At 49.4% G+C, this 22,478-nt stretch overlaps 1 pseudogene; it reads left to right on the forward strand.

Annotated features, from left to right (window-relative positions):
- Nucleotides 1-2,563: 2,563 nt before the first annotated feature.
- LOC123114916 (protein JINGUBANG-like) lies at nucleotides 2,564-12,580 on the forward strand (annotated as a pseudogene).
- The last annotated feature ends 9,898 nt before the right edge of the window (nucleotides 12,581-22,478 follow it).

Genomic DNA, 22,478 nt, shown 5'->3' on the forward strand with positions numbered 1-22,478 from the left:
CAGTAGTAGCACTCTAACCATCACCAAAGACAGCACCTGGACTATAAAGAAGGTTCTTCAAAAGCAACGCCTCCGGGAAGGAAACAATGCACAAGCATTGTCACTGCCCGATCAAAGGTTATAGGTTTTCACCTTGGAGAAAGATTGCATTCCCAAAAACAATGCCTTCAACAAGGCCACTGTCAGACACAACCAATAAAGGCCAGACCTTGGGTTTTCAACCTGAAAATAATGACTCGGTACTACAAGGAGCACCACCAACAAAGAAGTCCTCCAATGTTGCAGAGGATACTACTACAAGCCACGTACCATCAGGCTCACAGGAACTTGTGCCCAATCTAGACGGGAACATATCCCGCAAGCCAAGTCTAAACAACTGCGTGTGAAGCAAAGTCTTCATCGCCTCCAAGACCCGCCATCGCCATTGTAGGTCCTCCAACCACACCATGGCATTCTCCGCATGTGTAGATATCATGGAAATCTTGTTGCAGACATGTCCCAAGGTGTCAACAAAAGTAGAGCTTTGTGATACTTCAGAGGTGGACTTTCCGAGACAAATACCCATGATGAGATTGTCAAAAATCAAGAGAGAAGAGTGTGTGTGGCACACTTGATGCATTCACTTTTGGAGGATTTATACAAGTTACAACAGCTCGTGATCAGCTTAATAAATCCTAACAAACAACAGAGAAGTTATGGGAGATGGGTTAGCCGATCCAGGAGAATAGGACTCATGAGAGAAGATAATGATGGAGAGCCGGATGGATCAACCCAAAAAATAGCCTTATCCGGATTTTTGGGAGGGGCGACTTCGTGCTGCCGTGGTCGTACCTCCTCCTACCCGCCCCTCCTCTCCCTTACCGCCGGTGGCGGCCGCCAATACCGGCGTGGCTACCATCGACACACGCACGGGTCTGCGTGACCTGGAGGGCTGCAATCCAGTGGAAGTTTGCCGCATCCCGCACCGTCTGGCAGCTGCCGACAGCTCAGAAACGACCACCATCGACGCTCAGGCTGCAGGTGGGACATGAGCGGGCAGCCCGCCAAATCATACACAGATTAAGGGAATCTCCAACGTCAACACACAATTTTTCTCCCGCATCCATCCGCGGGGAGATTTGTCCACGGGCACGGATGTGGGAGGACGACATCCAACCGTAGCCACATCTATTTGACAATAGTTCAAACCAACTAGACGAAATTCACGCAAACCATGCGAATATAAACACGAACAGATTTCATATAAACATGACAAATTTCATTACATTTACATCAACTAAGCGGTGCTAGTCCGGCTCTGTAGGTATAATTAATACCTAATGTAAATGGTCACCGTCTTCATGGTCGTGGCGGTGGGGCGCGGCCTCGGCGGTGTCCTCCTCCTCGGCGGTCTTGCTGAACACCACCTTGTCGCACTCCTTGTAGGCGGCCACCACTTCCGCCTCTCGCTGGTGGCACCGCCAGCGGGCGAGGCGGATCTTGCATGCGAAGCGGTGGACTCGAGCAGCACCTCCTGCTCCGCCAGATCTGCGTCTGACGTGGTCGCCCTGCCAGCAGTGTGCTGCTCCTCCGCCTGCTAGTGCTCCTAGAGGAGGTGGTGGTTGTAGGTGGCATCGGCCTGCGCCTCTTGGAAGTGCTCCTCCCGCATCATGTCCAAGTAACGGGAACGAGCCTCGCCGATGTTTATGGTGCAATACACCAGCGAGGGTGGCGCGGAGGACGAGGAGGGTGGCATGGAGGAGTAGGAGGATGGCACCGGCTTTTCGTCGTCTGCGTCCTCCATTGGGTTGTCGTCGTCCTCTGACTGCCTATTGGCCAGCCAACCGGCAGCAATGTGGCCATCTCCTTCTTCTGCTCCAGCATCAGCCCGTCCCAGAGAGCTTTGGCGGGTGACGAATCCATGGTGGGGGTGGTGCAAAGAGAGATCGGAGACGGATGACTGCGGCTATGGCCGGGGCAGCGGCTTATATAGCAATGGCGGGTGGCAGAGGGGCGAACGAGTTGTGCCAGAGGAGATGCCTCGGAAATAGCGTTCCATCAATGTGGACGGCAGATGGACAGATGGGTGGCCTTCGTTTCGTTTGAACGTGATGCAGTCGCGTGCACCTGGAAGCGGCGCGGGCAGTGCTCTCTCGGTCGGCGTGCCACTTCAATGCCGGTGGCAGTGAGCAGTCGCGTCCGCTCTAGCCGGGTATGAATGCGGGCACTGACGCTCTGAAGCGAGCTGTCCGTTTCATGCGGGAAGCGCGTGGGGGCGAGGGAGGGGTTTTTGGTGGGCCAGGGTGGTCAGAAGCGGGCATGGAAGCGGTCTGGATTACCACAAAGCCCCCACGTTTATCTACAATTTGCGGGAGAAAGCATCCCAAACCGCACTCGTGTTGGATGGCATCTGCTGTCCAAATGCATGCAGGAGGTTAAGTGGGTTAAGTGGGGCGATCTGTAGAAGTAGAATCCTAACAGATGAATCGCTCATCGAGAAAACAGTGAACATAGTTGGATGGCGCACACAAGAGGACGTCACAGAGTTTTCATCCTCTACATGATGTTGGCCAACAGGTCACGGATGGGCTTCCATGAGGTCGGCCTTGAGTGCAGGTGTGCCTGACCGTCACGGTGTCCTAGCCCGAAGTGTGGTGCGCCGACACGGACAACCCTGGTGTCGGTGTCAAAACCGGCGGATCTTGGGTAGGGGGTCCCGAACTGTGCGTCTAGGCGGATGGTAACAGGAGACAAGGGACATGATGTTTTTACCTAGGTTCGGGCCCTCTCGATGGAGGTAAAACCCTACTCCTGCTTGATTAATATTGATGATATGGGTAGTACAAGAGTTGATCTACCACGAGATCAGAGAGGCTAAACCCTAGAAGCTAGCCTATAGTATGATTGTTGTTCGTCCTATGGACTAAAACTCTCCGGTTTATATAGACACCGGAGAGGGCTAGGGTTACACAGAGTCGGTTACAATGGGAGGAGATCTTCATATCGTATCGCCAAGCTTGCCTTCCATGCCAAGGAAAGTCCTATCCGGACACGGGACAGAGTCTTTAATCTTGTATCTTCATAGTCCGGGAGTCCGGACACCCCCTAATCCAGGACTCCCTCAGTAGCCCCTAAACCAGGCTTCAATGACGACGAGTCCGGCGCGCAAATTGTCTTCGGCATTGCAAGGCGGGTTCCTCCTCCGAATACTTCATAGAAGATGTTGAACACAAGGATAGTGTTCGGCTCTGCAAAACAAGTTCCACATACCACCGTAGAGAGAATAATATCTGTACCAATCTAATCTGCTGACGTATTCTGTAGCGTGACATCACGCCACGGCCAAGCCTTTGTTCATTTTACCGTTCCACCTCAGCGCGTTTAGCGAGGCGGTTTCCTTGGCACATCTTGTCAAAGCAAAGATCGTGTCCCCTTATTCCGGGATTCTCATCAATACGGGCGTAGGTAACCCAACCGCGCCATTAATCGCGGCGCTTGGGAGATAAGCGAGTTTTATTAGGCCAGTGGGGGCTCGTAGTTTCGGCCGCCCATATAAGGGGATAAGGATCTACCCTTTCCATTTACGCCTTCTTCCTCCTTTGCTTATCCGTCCCTGCGCACTCGAGCTCCAACGCCCAAGCCCGCACTTCCCACCTCAACCTACTCCAATCATGTTCGGAGCGGGAGGTGGATGGATGGCCTCCTCCGTCACGGAGGGGCAAATCAAAAAGTTGAGGAAAGCCGGATACTTGTCTGACGACATCGCGCACCGGCTTCCAGATGAGGGACAACTCATCCCCTCCCCTAGGCCCCATGAGAGGGTTGTATTTCTTCCCCATTTCCTCCGCGGACTGGGCTTTCCTCTTCACCCTTTCGTCCGGGGGCTCATGTTCTACTACGGACTGGACTTCCACGATCTGGCCCCGAACTTTATCCTCAACATCTCGGTGTTTATCGTCATGTGTGAGGCCTTCCTCTGCATCCAGCCCCACTTCGACTTATGGCTGAAGACTTTTAATGTCAAGCCGAAGGTAGTTGGCGGGCGCCAAGTGGAGTTCGGAGGTGCCATGGTGGGCCGGATGGCCAACGTCCTATGGCTCGAGGGCTCCTTCGTGGAGACAATAAAGGGGTGGCAATCGGGGTGGTTCTACATCACCGAGCCGCGCGATCCCAAATGGGTGGCGGCCCCCGAATTCCGATCTGGCTTCCCCACACGGCTCACTTCCTGGAAAGAGACGGGCCTAACATGGGGGGATTCGGAAGAGCTGACCGGACTTCAAACCTGCGTCCAAGAGCTGGCGAACAAGAATCTCAAGCTTGTCAACGTAGTCTAGGTCATGCTCATCCGCCGGATCCTCCCATGCCAACAACGGGCCTTCAAATTATGGGAGTTCGACCCGGCACAGCACCAAACCTTGAGCAAGCTTTTCGACACTATGTACGAAGATGCCTGGAAAGTGCTGTTTAAGGGCGCTGAGGCACCCGCATCCGCTACCGAAGATCGCAGATTCAGCTCGTGGCGTTAGGCCAGCGAGGTAAGCTATTCTACCCTTTACGGGACTCTTGTCTTCCATAGTCTGACTCTATGTGGGACCTAACCTCCCTTTCCTTTGACAGGACTGGCTGAAGACATCCGGGCAGGTGAACTGTCTGACTCCCTTACCAGAAGACCCAGCGGACACCCGATTGACAGGGTTGCTGGTCCCGGCACCTCACGTGGTGCCGGAGAAGAAGGCCAAGAAGAAGGCCACGGGGACTCGAAAGAGTTCCCGGCGCCTGGTGGTGTTGGATTCATCGCCTGACAACCCCGAAGCACCCTCCGCCTCTGAGGACGAGGAGGAGGAAGAAGAAGAAGCCTCTCCCCCTCCAACGGGGGGAGGAAAGAAAAGGAAGGCCGCCCCAACTGGGGAGGCCGGAGGGTCCAAGAAGGGGAGGACCCTTCTGCCGGACTACGCCTCTGATGCCGAAGACGGCGGGGAGGAATGGCCATCCAGGGTCAAGCCCCTGGCAAAATCGTAAGTGTCCGGATACCAGAATAACTTATGGCATTCCTCTATTGTATGGTACCTTCTAACGCCGAATTCAATCATGCAGTCCGCCCAGGGCTCAGCTTGACGATTTGACGAGCGGCTCCCTGGATTCGTCGCACGTGAATAGCGCTTCACTCCTAACGGCCTCCTCCCATCTCCCTACGGAAGACGCCGAGGTGGAGTCCCAAAAGGGACTAAACCAGGAGGAGGTGGTCCTGGAGGCGCCGCAAGGCGACCTCCCGGACTCCAGGCCCAAAGGGTGTAAAGCCCCAGAGGGATCTAAGTCCGGCCCTCGGCCGGACACTACTCCGGAACCATCAAGGGTTCCAGAGTCCGACAGGCGGCGCCTTCGTAAGAAGGGCAAGCCTACGACGCCGGCGACCTCCGTCCACCTGGGGGCGCCAGACGATTTGCTGGAGGTGCTTAACGGTGCCTCCATCGACAAAGAACACCACACTGTTATGAGTGTGGTGATTCAGAAGGTTCAGTCCGCCAAGAGCGGGCTGACAGAAGCCTGTACAAGTCTGTTAACAGGCTTTGAGGTATGTATTCAAAACATATAAAAATTTTACCGCATGGACAGTAGCCCCTGATGCTCAGTTTGGTGTTTGGAAAGAAAAGCTGAGCTGAGGATCTAAAAATATATATGCAGGAGTCTAACATAAGTATGTCAATATGGGAATGCAGGCTGCGCTACTGACCTCTGCCGCACTAACTGCGGAGGTCAATGCATTGAAGGAGAGCCTCGAGCGGTCCGAGAACGAGCTCAGCCGTGCCAAGAAGCAGCTCGAGGACAAGGAGGGTATGTAATACCGCATGTAAATGTATATAGAAATACTTTGTTGCAAATAATGACAGGACCAACGCAAATGTTGCAGGGGCCACAGCCGAGGTGGCGACCCTGAAGGAAGCGGTGTCCAAGGCCGAAAACAGTGCGGCCTTAGATCGCACCGAGCGAGAGAAGCAGGAGGCGCGGGTGGCGGAGGTGCAGCAAGAGCTCCAGGCTCTCATGGAGAAACACGAGAGTTTGGAGCGTGACTCGAAGACTCGAGAGTCCGAGCTCGCCTTGGCTCTTAAGAGTGCCAAGACCGCTAAGGCCAAAGCCCAGAAGGCCCTCCAGGAGATCGAGGCGATGAAGAAGATAGCGGCGGGTAAGGCATTCATTATGCAAATCAAGAATATAAAAGTAAATTATTTGTTACTTACCCGAATCCGGAGCTCTCCAGGAGCGTTCGCCGATCTGCCCCGTAGTGTGTCTGATGCTGCCGCATTCTACCGAGCCGAGGAGTGGAGCTCGACGGAAAAGGTGTTCTCGTCTCAGTATGATGAGGCCGAACATCCGATGCCTCTGAGCAACCAGCTGAAGCAGCTGGTCGAGCTCCACAAGGTGGCCGAACAGGCCATGAAGGGCCTCATAGTTCGGTTGTGTCCTAGAGAAGCCATGCCTGGGAGCTACTTCAGTCTGGTGCAGCGGCTGGTGGACGCGTGTCCGTGGACTGAGGTCATCAAGCGCTCCTTCTGTATCGAAGGTGCCCATCGGGCCTTTGCCCGTGCTAAAGTGCACTGGGGCAAGCTGGACGCTGAGAAGCTTTTGACGGACGCGCCACCGCCGGGCAAGGAGTATCGCACGCCCGAGATGTATTATAAGGGCGTCCTGAAGGGTGCCCGCCTTATAGCGGGTGAATGCTCCAAAGATGTAATTTTTGAGTAGACTCGCATCTGTTATCCTGTACGCTGAAAACTTTGTTCATATGCATTAAGCAACGCTTGTTAATTTAAAATATTACCTTCTGTGCGGCCGTTTATCAAATCTGAGAGATGCAAGTCGACGGCTTCTACCCCCATGCCACCAGTGCTGGGGTGTTCAGGATAAACCTGAGCGCTCTTGTTCCCATTCTTGGGTCCATCTAGGGAGGCGCTCAGCACAACGAACCAGGCCATCGGACTTATAATGCTTCATCACTCTCACTTAGCCATAGAATTCTATAATTTTAAATTTCGGCGAAGCCCCTAGTATTCGGAAGACCGAGTTCGGGGCGCTATCCACGCCTAGGCCGGATAAGTCCGACTCCTCGCTCTAAGCGGCATAAGTCTTTAAGGACTCGAAAAAACCTCGCGAACAGCGACCGGTCTCTCGCACTATCATGACGGTCAGTTTTAGCTTTCTCTACTGAGGTATTAACCCAGCTCAACTGGGACACAATCGCAGTAGTTCTCCCAGCGTTACCTTAGCCAACATTGCGGAACGTAAGGTACCAAAACATGGGAGCCGAGCAAACCCAACTATTGACCCAAGACATGATTCGGAGCCGATGCATATAGTGTTATAAGTTCGGGGTGCCGCACTCGTGAGAGTGTTCGGTCTTCTCACACCATGTTATGGGGTGCTTAAGCCCCTGGTGTATTGGCCGTACCAAAGTGTACGGTTGCATAATGTCATGACTGAACATATTTGTATAAAAAAATAGATGAATACAATAATAGATAAGAGCTATGTATTGTTTATTAAAAAAGGGCTGCTATGAAAGCAGAACGATACAAATAGTGCGATAAACAAGAGATGGGATTATTTGACATATCCCCCTCCAGGGGTAAGCTGCGGGACTTTAAGTAAAACAGGTATTTAGCTCGTTATAGAGACCACCTGGACATTTGACGTGGCTTATTCTCTCCCTGGCTGTTGCATCGTGTGTTCGGCGAGTATATTGCCGGACAGGCCTTCCGAATAGTTGGGTCCTTAAAGTATATAAAAAAAGGAACGGCAGAAGAGGGAGCCCCTAAGTGCGGTTGAGCCGCATTCTGGGCGTGTCGTGGTTGTGCCCCTCCCCTTATGCCCATGGTATTTCCAAAGCGTAATTATGTACGCGTGGTACCGATATCGCCATCTAGCGAGGGCTGGGGTTGGGGCTGCACTGCTATGCTTGCTCGGAACGTTCCATCCGGTTTTGTTATAGGTTACTTCGGGCGCACTTGACGTTGTCCGGACGTTTTACACCCGGATTGGAGAATTGCCTTGAGAGGCTACTCTATACTTCCGCCGCCAGGGCTGCCGTGTGCTCCTCCGTTCGGAGAGAGCGTTCGGTGTTTCTATTTACCGTGATGACTCCGCGAGGGCCTGGCATCTTGAGCTTGAGATATGCGTAGTGCGGCACCGCATTGAATTTTGCAAATGCGGTTCGTCCGAGCAGGGCGTGATAGCCACTGCGGAATGGGACTATGCGAAGATTAACTCTTTGCTTCGGAAATTATCCGGGGATCCGAAGACCACTTCGAGTGTAACCGAGCCTGTACAGCTGGCTTCTACAGCTGGTATGACGCCTTTAAAGGTTGTCTTTGTGGGTTTAATCCTTGAGGGATCTATACCCATTTTTCGCACTGTATCCTGATAGAGCAGGTTCAGGCTGCTGCCGCCGTCCATGAGGACTCTAGTGAGGTGAAATCCGTCGATGATTGGGTCTAGGACCAATGCGGCGAATCCACCGTGACGAATGCTAGTGGGGTGGTCCCTTCAATCAAAAGGGATCGGGCAGGAGGACCATGGGTTGAACTTTGGGGCGACTGGCTCCAACGCATAGACGTCCTTTAGAGCATGCTTCCGCTCCCTTTTGGGGATATGGGTTGCATATATCATGTTCACCGTCCGCACTTGCGGGGGGAAGCCCTTCTGTCCTCTGTTGTTCGGCGGCCGGGGCTCCTCCTCGTCATCGCTATGCAGCCCCTTGTCTCTTGTTTCGGCACTTAACTTGCCTGCCTGCTTGAACACCCAACAATCCCTGTTGTTGTGGTTGGCTGGTTGTTCGGGGGTGCCGTGTATCTGACACGAGCGATCGAGTATCCAGTCTAAACTGGATGGGCCCGGAGGGTTTCTTTTGAATGGCTTCTTCCGCTGACCGGGTTTAGAGCTTCTGAATCCGGCGTTGACTACCGTATCCTCAGTATTGTCGCTGTTAATGCAGTGCTTGTGCTTGTTGCAACATGACCTGCCATTGTTGTCCTTGGTATCCGAATTGTCAGGGCTCTTGGTTATGTTATTGTTGCGAGCTAGCCAGTTGTCCTCTCCCGCACAAAAGCGGGTCATGAGTGTCGTGAGGGCTGCCATAGATTTCGGCTTTTCCTGTCCTAGGTGTCGGGCGAGCCATTCGTCTCGGATGTTGTGCCTGAAGGCTGCGAGGGCCTCGGCGTCCGGACAGTCGACTATTTGATTTTTCTTGGTTAGGAACCGTGTCCAGAATTGTCTGGCCGATTCCTCTGGCTGCTGGATTATGTGGCTTAGGTCATCGGTGTCTGGTGGTCGCACATAAGTGCCCTGGAAGTTGTCAAGGAATGCGGACTCCAGGTCCTCCCAGCAACTAATTGACTCTGCTGGCAGGCTGTTAAGCCAATGCCGAGCTGGTCCTTTAAGCTTGAGCGGGAGGTATTTGATGGCGTGTAGATCATCACCACGGGCCATGTGGATATGAAGGAGATAATCCTCGATCCATACCGCGGGATCTGTTGTGCCATCGTATGATTTGATGTTTACGGGTTTATAACCCTCGGGGATTTGATGATCCATTACTTCGTCTGTGAAGCATAGTGGGTGTGCGGCGCCCCTGTACTGGGCTATATGGCGACGTAGCTCGGCTGAGCTTTGTCTGTTGTATTCGGCCTGGCCGTATTTATCATATCCAGCGTGACGGTTATCGTAACGTGATGTGGGGTGCCCACGCGATCCGTAGATCGATCTTGTTTGCCTTGCCTTATCCTCCAATATGTCTCGCAGGTCTGTTGCGTTTCCCCGTGCTCTGGTATTCTTAGAGCGGCGCCGGGGTGCGGCTTGGATTGAGGGACGAAGGGCCTCTCTGTCCCGGCCACGGGGTGGCCGATCGGGCGCATCATACGCTGGTGATGTAGGTTTAGTTGCTTCCTCCTCTAGTTGGGGTAGCAGCCCGCGCTTTGGGTAACTCTTGGAGGGGCGTTCGAGTTTATATTCCTCGGCCGCCAGGACTTCAGTCCATCTGTCGTCTAGCAAGTCTTGGTTAGCTCTAAGATGCTGCTATTTTTTCTTGAGGCTGCTCGCCGTGGCCATAAGCCTGCGTTTGAAACGCTCTTGTTCGACGGGATCCTCTGGCACAATGAATTCGTCGTCGTCGAGGCTTGCCTCGTCTTCGGAGGGAGGCATATAATTGTCATCCTCGACCTCTCTGTTTGCCGCTCTCTCATGAGGGCTGGCTCCTTCGTCGTCCTGCGCTGAATCCTGCTGGAGGGGGTTGTCTTCGGCACTGTCCGGGGTATTGTTGTCTCCGGTGCCGGATTCGTCGTTCTTGCTTTGGCGGGACTTAGAGCGGCGCCGCTGACATAGGCGCTTGGGTTGCTTCTTGGAGGGGCCGTCCTCCGCTTTTTCATCGCCATCCCCTGCTTTGGGGGTGTCCATCATGTATATGTCGTATGACGAGGTGGCCTTCCAGTGCCCTATAGGTGCTGGTTCTTGGTCGTCTCCTTCATCGGCGTCCATACCGTCGATGTCTTCGGAGTTGAAGTCGAGCATGTCGGTTAGATCGTCGACAGTGGCTACAAAGTGGGTGGTGGGTGGGTTTCAAATTTCTTCGTCGTCCGCATCCCAACCCTGCTGACCATAGTTCGGCCAGGGCTCTCCTGACAAAGAGAGAGACTTTAGTGAATTCAGGATATTGCCGAAGGGCAAGTGCTGAAAGACGTCTGCGGCGGTCAACTCCATGATCGGAGCCCAATCGGGTTCGATCGGAAGGGGTGCGGAAGATTCGGAGTCCGGAACAGAGTCTGGCACCTTGGAGTCACGGGCCTTGCAAAGGACTAGGCTGGTATTCGGCTCTATCGCCATAGAGATTGCGGCTCCTGGGGCGGCGCCCAACCGACCGTCCCCGACTGGCGCAGCCGGCTCCGAGCTAATGGTCGGAGCGGACACCTGAGCGGCGCTCGAGGCACTGTCCGGCGGCAGAGCTAGATCATGCTCATCGTGACAGTGCGGCGCGCACGGCTGTGGCTCGAATCCGTCGAAGATCAAGTCCCCGCGGATATCGGTCGTGTAGTTTAGGCTTCCAAATCTAACATGATGGCCAGGGGCGTAGCTTTCGATCTGCTCCAGATGGCCAAGCGAATTGGCCTGCATTGCGAAGCCGCCGAATACGAAGATCTGTCCGGGGGGAAAAGTCTCACCCTAGACCGCGTCGTGGTTGACGATCGAAGAAGCCATCGGGCCTAAGGGTGACGACACAGAGGAACTCTCAATGAAAGCACCAATGTCGGTGTCAAAACCGGCGGATCTCGGGTAGGGGGTCCATAACTGTGCGTCTAGGCGGATGGTAACAGGAGACAAGGGACACGATGTTTTTACCCAGGTTCGGGCCCTCTCGATGGAGGTAAAACCCTACTCCTGCTTGATTAATATTGATGATATGGGTAGTACAAGAGTTGATCTACCACGAGATCAGAGAGGCTAAACCCTAAAAGCTAGCCTATGGTATGATTGTTGTTCGTCCTACGGACTAAAACTCTCCCGTTTATATAGACACCGGAGAGGGCTAGGGTTACACAGAGTCGGTTACAATGGGAGGAGATCTTCATATCGTATCGCCAAGCTTGCCTTCCACGCCAAGGAAAGTCCTATCATAGAGCAACTCTCAGGCCATCGAAAGCAATCTCCACATCAGCTCGGAACTTGCCGAGCAGTTAGATCCGATGGAGCTCTCTTCCCTAAACGAGCTCTTGGATCGCATCGCCGCCCTGGGAGTCGCTACAGATTACGGCTAGATTGGGCTTAAATCCGCCCTGGGAGTCACCCTTAGGCCTTGAGTGGTATTGAGTGTCAGGACCTACAAGGTGTGCCGAGTGTCGGACTCCAAGTGCCTCGAGTCCGTTAGTGCGCATGACGACAAAGTGATTATCGTGGCCGCCTTTGGGTTTGATAACGTCTTGTTCACCAGATCGGCCGACAGCACCGTCAAGGTTTGGCGGCAAGAGATGGCTGGGAAGGGCGGCACGATAAAGCATATCCTTGAGAAGGTACTCGGGAAGGGCGAGAGCGCGGTCACCACCATCGCCATGTTGCCCAAGGACCGCATCGTCTATGTTGGCTTGTCGGATAGGCTAGTCACCTAATGGTTCTGGGTCGCCGGCGAATTGAGATATGGTGGTGTCCTCAAGGGCCACAAGATGTCGGTGATGTGCATGGCGATGTGTGGCAACGTCGTCGTAAGTGGTTCAGCCGACCAGCCCCTCTGCGTTTGGCGTCGTGACGGGGCAGAGCATGTTTGTCTAAGCGTGCTAGCCGGACACACCGAACCCATGAAGTGCATTGCCATGGACGAGAAGGTTTGGACGGTGATCGGCGGTTTGTGGTGTACAGGGGAAGCCTCGACGGGTCGGTCAAGGTCAGGCATCTGTCAGACGCAGAAGCAGAGCGAGTTGTGCCAGCGTTGGTGACGTGGAACACACCAGCACCACCGCAGCCATCGCAGGTGTGGAGGGGCCGGCCGGCTCCGGCGCCGTACGCGGAAGCTTGGGCGTTGTACCAGACGCCGGAGCTGAAGCCCGTGCACGTGGCAGCTAAGTGAGGTCAAAGCAATCGTACGTGCGTGCATGGAAACAATGTGCTGGGATCAGCAAAGTGGGTTTAGTGGGGTCCCCATGGGTTAAATGGGATAGCCCTCAGGGGGATTCATTATCTCCTCTAAATTTTGATCTGGCAGCTGATGCCTTGGCTATTTATGCTTAATACTGCTAAAAATATTGGTCTTATAAAATGGGTTCTCACTGAAAATACTGTAAATGGTGTTAATATGCTTCATTATGCAGATGACACAATTTTTTGTTATAGGATGATTATGACAGTGCTCCCAATTTAAAATATGTTTTATGTCTCTTTGAGCAGATGTCTGGTTTAAAAAATAACTTTCACAAAAATGAACTCTTCCTTTTTGGAGATGTTGTTGATAAGGCAGATGCCTATACTAGGATTTTTACTTTCCTTGTTGGTACTTTACCCATGAAATACTTGGGACTCCCTCTAGATGAAAAAAGGATTAGAAACAAACATTGGAAACCTCCTAAGGAGAGGATGGAAGGTAAATGTGAAAACTGACGGGGGAGATTACTAGCTAGTCCTGGGAGAATCACCCTGCCACAGTCTTCGTTAACTGGGATTCCATACTTTATGATGTATTTTTAAGGGTTACTAGTGGTTGTTTGTAAACGTATGGAGTTTTTTAGATCTAGACTACTATGGCAAGACAATGTTGATAAGAAAAAAACATCATGTTAAGTGGTCTGAGGTTTGCGGACCTAAAGACATGAGTGGATTAGGGATTCAAAATTTAACTTTGATGAACAAAGCTCTGTTGTATACGTGGTGGTGGAAACTTATCGATTCAGAAGACTTATGGCAGGAGATTATTTGTAATAAATAAAAAAGGACAAATGTTTGAATGCAATCACATCTAGACAGGGGATTCTCACTTCTGGTGTGATATTCTTAAACATAAAGATCATTTCCTATCTCTCTCTCTCTCTCTATATATATATGTGTGTGTGTGTGTGTGTGTGTGTGTGTGTAGGTTTATTGTAGGGAATGGGGACAATGTGAGGTTTTGGAAGATTGGTGGACTGGACCTAAATCCCCGAAATGTAGTTTCCCTAGATTATACAACATATGCTTTGATAAAAAAACAAGTCTATTAGAAATATCCTTGAGGGAATAAATAATGTGAGATTCAGGACGACTCTGATTGGAGATTCTCTTGAATTATGGAATCACATTAAAGAGGCTTCTGCCTCTCTTGTTCTGAACAACAGAAGCGATGAAGTTGTATGGACCCTGATAAAGAATGGCATTTATTCTGTCAAGTCTTTTTATAGACATTTGATTGAAAACGGGGTTAAATACCCACATCTCTTTATGTGGAAATTTAAAATGTTGCTTAGTGTGAAGGTTTTCATGCAGTTAACTCCCAGAAATAATATTCTCACTAAAGATAACTTGCTGCGTAGAGGTTGGAGAGGTGATAAGAACTGCCCCTTTTGTGTAAGGTATGAAATTGTTAATCATCTATTCTTCACTTGCTCAGTTGCATGCTTACTCTGGAATGTATTAATGTGCTTTTAACTTGACTGATGTGCCTAATAACATAGATTCTTTGGTTGGGTCTTGGGTGGAAAATTTTAATAAAATGGAGAGAAACTTGGTGATGGTGGGGATCTCTGCAATTTGATGGACCCTGTGTTGGGGAACGTAGTAATTTCAAAAAAATTCCTACGCACACGCAAGATCATGGTGATGCATAGCAACGAGAGGGAAGAGTATTGTCCACATACCCTCGTAGACCGATAGCGGAAGCGTTATGACAACGCGGTTGATGTAGTCGTACGTCTTCACGATCCGACCGATCCAAGTACCGAACTTACGGCACCTCCGAGTTCAGCACACGTTCAGCTCGATGACGATCCCCGGACTCCAATCCAGCAGGGTGTCGGGGATGAGTTCCGTCAGCACGACGGCGTGGTGACGAGATGTTCTACCGACGCAGGGCTTCGCCTAAGCACCGCAACGATATGACCGAGGTGGAATATGGTGGAGGGGGGCACCGCACACGGCTAAGGAACGATCACGAAGATCAACTTGTGTGTCTTGGGGTGCCCCTGCCCCTGTATATAAAGGAGCAAGGGGGAGGCCGGCCGGCCCTTGGGGCACGCCAAGGAGGGGGGAGTCCTCCTCCTAGTAGGAGTAGGACTCCCCCTTTCCTAGTCCAACTAGGAAGGGGGAAGGGGGAAGGAAAGAGGAGGGAGAGGGAGAGGGAAAGAGGGGTCGTGCCCCCTCCCCTAGTCCAATTCAGACTCCCCATGGGGGGAGCCACCTCCTGGGCTGCTGCCCTCTCTCTCCCCTCAGGCCCACTAAGGCCCAATACTTCCCCAGGGGGTTCCGGTAACCCCTCCGGCACTCCAGTTTTCTCTGAAACCACCCGAAACACTTCCGGTGTCCGAATATAGTCGTCCAATATATCAATCTTTATGTCTCGACCATTTCGAGACTCCTCGTCATGTCCGTGATCACATCTGGGACTCCGAACAACCTTCGGTACATCAAAACTTATAAACTCATAATAAAACTGTCATCATAACGTTAAGCGTGCGGACCCTACGAGTTCGAGAACTATGTAGACATGACCTAGAACTATTTCCGGTAAATAACCAATAGCGGAACCTGGATGCTCATATTGGCTCCTACATATTGTACCAAGATCTTTATCGGTCAAACCGCATAACAACATACATTGTTCCCTTTGTTCATCGGTATGTTACTTGCCCGAGATTCGATCGTCGATATCCAATACCTAGTTCAATCTCGTTACCGGCAAGTCTCTTTACTCGTTTCGTAATACATCATCTTACAACTAACTCATTAGTTGCAATGCTTGCAAGGCTTAAGTGATGTGCATTACCGAGAGGGCCCAGAGATACCTCTCCGACAATCGGAGTGACAAATCCTAATCTCGAAATACGCCAAGCCAACAAGTACCTTCGGAGACACCTGTAGAGCACCTTTATAATCACCCAGTTATGTTGTGACGTTTGGTAGCACACAAAGTGTTCCTCCGGTAAACGGGAGTTGCATAATCTCATAGTCATAGGAACATGTATAAGTCATGAAGAAAGCAATAGCAGAAAACTAAACGATCAAGTGCTAAGCTAACGGAATGGGTCAAGTCAATCACATCATTCTCCTAATGATGTGATCCCATTAATCAAATGACAACACATGTCTATGGTCAGGAAACATAACCATCTTTGATCAACGAGCTAGTCAAGTAGAGGCATACTAGTGACACTCCGTTTGTCTATGTATTCACACAAGTATTATGTTTCCGGTTAATACAATTCTAGCATGAATAATAAACATTTATCATGATATAAGGAAATAAATAATAACTTTATTATTGCCTCTAGGGCATATTATCTTCAGTCTCCCACTTGCACTAGAGTCAATAATCTAGATTACATAGTAATGATTCTAACACCCATGGAGTCTTGGTGTTGATCATGTTTTGCTCGTGGAAGAGGCTTAGTCAGCGGGTCTGCGACATTCAGATCCGTATGTATCTTGCAAATTTCTATGTCTCCCACCTGGACTAGATCCTGGATGGAATTGAAGCGTCTCTTGATGTGCTTGGTTCTCTTGTGAAATCTAGATTCCTTTGCCAAGGCAATTGCACCAGTATTGTCACAAAAGATTTTTATTGGACCCGATGCACTAGGTATGACACCTAGATCGGATATGAACTCCTTCATCCAGACTCCTTCATTTGCGGCTTCCAAAGCAGCTATGTACTCTGCTTCACATGTAGATCCCGCCACAACGCTTTGTTTAGAACTGCACCAACTGACAGCTCCACCGTTCAATGTAAATACGTATCCGGTTTGCGATTTAGAATCGTCCGGATCAGTGTCAAAGCTTGCATCAACGTAACCATTTACGATGAGCTCTTTGTCACCTCCATAAACGAGAAACATATCCTTAGTCCTTTTTAGGTATTTCAGGATGTTCTTGACCGCTGTCCAGTGATCCACTCCTGGATTACTTTGGTACCTCCCTGCTAGACTTATAGCAAGGCACACATCAGGTCTTGTACACAGCATTGCATACATGATAGAGCCTATGGTTGAAGCATAGGGAACATCTTTCATTTTCTCTCTATCTTCTGCAGTGGTCGGGCTTTGAGTCTTTCTCAACTTCACACCTTGTAACACAGGCAAGAACCCTTTCTTTGCTTGATCCATTTTGAACTTATTCAATACTTTGTCAAGGTATGTGCTTTGTGAAAGTCCAATTAAGCGTCTTGATCTATCATATAGATCTTAATGCCCAATATGTCAGCAGCTTCACCGAGGTCTTTCATTGAAAAACTCTTATTCAAGTATCCCTTTATGCTATCCAGAAATTCTATATCATTTCCAATCAGCAATATGTCATCCACATATAATATCAGAAATGCTACAGAGCTCCCACTCACTTTCTTGTAAATACAGGCTTCTCCAAAAGTCTGTACAAAACCAAATGCTTTGATCACACTATCAAAACCTTTATTCCAACTCCGAGAGGCTTGCACCAGTCCATAAATGGATCGCTGGAGCTTGCACACTTTGTTAGCGACCTTTGGATCGACAAAACCTTCTGGCTGCATCATATACAACTCTTCTTCCAGAAACCCGTTCAGGAATGCAGTTTTGACATCCACCTGCCATATTTCATAATCATAAAATGCGGCAATCGCTAACATGATTCGGACAGGCTTAAGCATCGCTACGGGTGAGAAGGTCTCATCATAGTCAATCCCTTGAACTTGTCGAAAACCTTTTGCGACAAGTCGAGCTTTGTGGACAGTAACATTACCGTCAGCGTCAGTCTTCTTCTTGAAGATCCATTTATTTTCAATTGCTTGCCGATCATTGGGCAAGTCAACCAATGTCCACACTTTGTTCTCATACATGGATCCCATCTCAGATTTCATGGCCTCAAGCCATTTTGCAGAATCTGGGCTCACCATCGCTTCTTCATAGTTCGTAGGTTCATCATGGTCTAGTAACATGACTTCCAGAACAGGATTACCATACAACTCTCATGCGGATTTTATTCTGGTTGATCTACGAGGTTCAGTAACAACTTGATCTGAAGTTTCATGATCATCATCATTAACTTCCTCTCTAATTGGTGTAGGTGTCACAGGAACAGATTTCTATGATGAGCTACTTTCCAATAAGGGAGTAGGTACAGTTACCTCATCAAGTTCTACTTTCCTCCCACTCACTTCTTTCGAGAGAAACTCCTTCTCTAGAAAGGATCCATTCTTAGCAACGAATGTCTTGCCTTCGGATCTGTGATAGAAGGTGTACCCAACAGTTTCCTTTGGGTATCCTATGAAGACACATTTCTCCGATTTGGGTTCGAGCTTATCAGGTTGAAGTTTTTTCACATAAGCATCGCAGCCCCAAACTTTTAGAAACGACAACTTTGGTTTCTTGCCAAACCATAGTTCGTAAGGCGTCGTATCAACGGATTTTGATGGTGCCCTATTTAACGTGAATGTGGCCGTCTCTAAAGCATAACCCCAAAATGATAGCGGTAAATCAGTAAGAGACATCATAGATCGCACCATATCAAGTAAAGTACGATTACGATGTTCGGACACACCATTACGTTGTGGTGTTCCGGGTGGCGTGAGTTGCGAAACTATTCCCTTTGTTTCAAATGTAGACCAAACTCGTAACTCAAATATTCTCCTCCATGATCAGATCATAGAAACTTTATTTTCTTGTTACGATGATTTTCAACTTCACTCTGAAATTCTTTGAACTTTTCAAATGTTTCAGACTTATGTTTCATTAAGTAGATATATCCATATCTGCTCAAATCATCTGTGAAGGTGAGAAAATAATGATATCCGCCACGAGCCTCAACATTCATTGGACCACATACATTTGTATGTATGATTTCCAATAAATCTGTTGCTCTCTCCATTGTACCGGAGAACGGCGTTTTAGTCATCTTGCCCATAAGGCACGGTTCGCAAGTACCAAGTGATTCATAATCAAGTGGTTCCAAAAGTCCATCAGTATGGAGTTTCTTCATGCGCTTTACACCGATATGACCCAAACGGTAGTGCCACAAGTAAGTTGCACTATCATTATCAACTCTGCATCTTTTGGTTTCAACATTATGAATATGTGTATCACTACTATCGAGATTCATCAAAAATAGACCACTCTTCAAGGGTGCATGACCATAAAATATATTACTCATATAAATAGAACAACCATTATTCTCTGATTTAAATGAATAACCGTCTCGCATCAAACAAGATCCAGATATAATGTTCATGCTCAACGCTGGCACCAAATAACAATTATTTAGGTCTAATACTAATCCCGAAGGTATATGTAGAGGTAGCGTGCCGAACGCGATCACATCGACTTTGGAACCATTTCCCACGCGCATCATCACCTCGTCCTTGGCTAGTGTTCGCTTAATCCGTAGTCCCTGTTTCGAGTTGCAAATATTAGCAACAGAACCAGTATCAAATACCCAGGTGCTACTGCGAGCTCTAGTAAGGTACACATCAATAACATGTATATCACATATACCTTTGTTCACCTTGCCATCCTTCTTATCCGCCAAATACTTGGGGCAGTTCCGCTTCCAGTGACCAGTCTGCTTGCAGTAGAAGCACTCAGTTTCAGGCTTAGGTCCAGACTTGGGTTTCTTCTCCTGAGCAGCAACTTGCTTGTTGTTCTTCTTGAAGTTCCCCTTCTTCTTCCCTTTGCCCTTTTTCTTGAAACTAGTGGTCTTGTTGACCATCAACACTTGATGCTCCTTCTTGATTTCTACCTCCGCAGCTTTCAGCATCGCGAAGAGCTCGGGAATTGTCTTTTCCATCCCTTGCATATTATAGTTCATCACAAAGCTTTTGTAGCTTGGTGGCAGTGATTGGAGAATTCTGCCAATGACGCTATCATCTGGAAGATTAACTCCCAGTTGAATCAAGTGATTATTATACCCAGACATTTTGAGTATATGCTCACTGACAGAACTGTTCTTGTCCATCTTGCAACTATAGAACTTATTGGAGACTTCATATCTCTCAATCCGGGCATTTGCTTGAAATATTAACTTCAACTCCTGGAACATCTCATATGCTCCATGACGTTCAAAATGTCATTGAAGTCCCGGTTCTAAGCCGTAAAGCATGGCACACTGAACTATCGAGTAGTCATCAGCTTTGCTCTGCCAGACGTTCACAACATCTGGTGTTGCTCCTGCAGCAGGCCTGGCACCCAGCGGTGCTTCCAGGACGTAATTCTTCTGTGCAGCAATGAGGATAATCCTCAAGTTACGGACCCAGTCCGTGTAATTGCTACCATCATCTTTCAACTTTGCTTTCTCAAGGAACGCATTAAAATTCAATGTAATAACAGCACGGGCCATCTATCTACAATCAACATAGACAAGCAAGATACTATCAGGTACTAAGTTCATGATAAATTTAAGTTCAATTAATCATATTACTTAAGAACTCCCACTTAGAAAGACATCTCTCTAATCCTCTAAGTGATCACGTGATCCAAATCAACTAAACCATAACCGATCATCACGTGAAATGGAGTAGTTTTCAATGGTGAACATCACTATGTTGATCATATCTACTATATGATTCACGCTCGACCTTTTGGTCCCAGTGTTCCTAGGCCATATCCGCATATGCTAGGCTCGTCAAGTTTAACCTGAGTATTCTGTGTGTGCAAAAACTGGCTTGCACCCGTTGTAGATGGACGTAGAGCTTATCACACCCGATCATAACGTGGTGTCTGGGCACGACGAACTTTGGCAACGGTGCATACTCAGGGAGAACACTGTTATCTTGAAATTTAGTGAGAGATCATCTTATAATGCTACCATCAATCAAAGCAAGCTAAGATGCATAAAAGATAAACATCACATGCAATCAATATAAGTGATATGATATGGCCATCATCATCTTGTGCTTGTGATCTCCATCTCCGAAGCACCTCCATGATCACCATCGTCACCGACGCGACACCTTGATCTCCATCATAGCATCGTTGTCGTTTACGCCGTCTATTGCTTCTATGACTATCGCTACCGCTTAGTGATAAATTAAAGCAATTACAGGGCGTTTGCATTTCATACAATAAAGCGACAACCATATGGCTCCTGCCAGCTGCCGATAACTTCGGTTACAAAACATGATCATCTCATACAATAAAATATAGCATCACGTCTTGACCATATCACATCACAACATGCCCTGCAAAAAAAAGTTAGACGTCCTCTACTTTGTTGTTGCAAGTTTTACGTGGCTGCTACGGGCTTAGCAAGAACCATTCTTACCTACGCATCAAAACCACAACAATAGTTTGTCAAGTTGGTGTTGTTTTAACCTTCACAAGGACCGGGCGTAGCCACACTCGGTTCAACTAAAGTTGGAGAAACTGACACCCTCCAGCCACCTGTGTGCAAAGCATGTCGGTAGAACCAGTCTCGCGTAAGCGTACGCGTATGTCGGTCCGGGCCGCTTCATCCAACAATACCGCCGAACCAAAGTATGACATGCTGGTAAGCAGTATGACTTGTATCGCCCACAACTCACTTGTGTTCTACTCATGCATATAACATCAATGCATAAAACCTAGGCTCGGATGCCACTGTTGGGGAACATAGTAATTTCAAAAAAAAATCCTACGCACACGCAAGATCATGGTGATGCATAGCAACGAGAGGGAAGAGTATTGTCCACGTACCCTCGTAGACCGATAGTGGAAGCGTTATGACAACGCAGTTGATGTAGTCGTACGTCTTCACGATCTGACCGATCCAAGTACCGAACGTACGGCACCTCCGAGTTCAGCACACGTTCAGCTCGATGACGATCCCCGGACTCCGATCCAGCAGGGTGTCGGGGATGAGTTCCGTCAGCACGACGGCGTGGTGACGAGATGTTCTACCGACGCAGGGCTTCGCCTAAGCACCGCAACGATATGACCGAGGTGGAATATGGTGGAGGGGGGCACCGCACACGGCTAAGGAACGATCACGAAGATCAACTTGTGTGTCTTGGGGTGCCCCCTGCCCCCGTATATAAAGGAGCAAGGGGGGAGGTCGGCCGGCCCTTGGGGCGCGCCAAGGAGGGGGGAGTCCTCCTCCTAGTAGGAGTAGGACTCCCCCTTTCCTAGTCCAACTAGGAAGGGGGAAGGGGGAAGGAAAGAGGAGGGAGAGGGAGAGGGAAAGAGGGACCGCGCCCCCCTCCCCTAGTCCAATTCGGACTCCCCATGGGGGGGCACCTCCTAGGCTGCTTCCCTCTCTCTCCCCTCAGGCCCACTAAGGCCCAATACTTCCCCGGGGGGTTCCGGTAACCCCTCCGGCACTCCGGTTTTCTCCGAAACCACCCAGAACACTTCCGGTGTCCGAATATAGTTGTCCAATATATCAATCTTTATGGCTCGGCCATTTCGAGACTCCTCGTCATGTCCGTGATCACATCCGGGACTCCGAACAACCTTTGGTACATCAAAACTTATAAACTCATAATAAAACTATCATCGTAACGTTAAGCGTGCGGACCCTACGGGTTCGAGAACTATGTAGACATGACCTAGAACTGTTTCCGGTCAATAACCAATAGCGGAACCTGGATGCTCATATTGGCTCCTACATACTCTATGAAGATCTTTATCGGTCAAACCGCATAACAACATACGTTGTTCCCTTTGTCATCGGTATGTTACTTGCCCGAGATTTGATCGTCGGTATCCAATACCTAATTCAATCTCGTTACCGGCAAGTCTCTTTACTCGTTTCATAATACATCATCTTACAACTAACTCATTAGTTGCAATGCTTGCAAGGCTTAAGTGATGTGCATTACCGAGAGGGCCCAGAGATACCTC

The sequence above is a fragment of the Triticum aestivum genome, chromosome 5B (assembly GCF_018294505.1).
Source record: "Triticum aestivum cultivar Chinese Spring chromosome 5B, IWGSC CS RefSeq v2.1, whole genome shotgun sequence".
Taxonomy (NCBI): Eukaryota; Viridiplantae; Streptophyta; class Magnoliopsida; order Poales; family Poaceae; genus Triticum; species Triticum aestivum.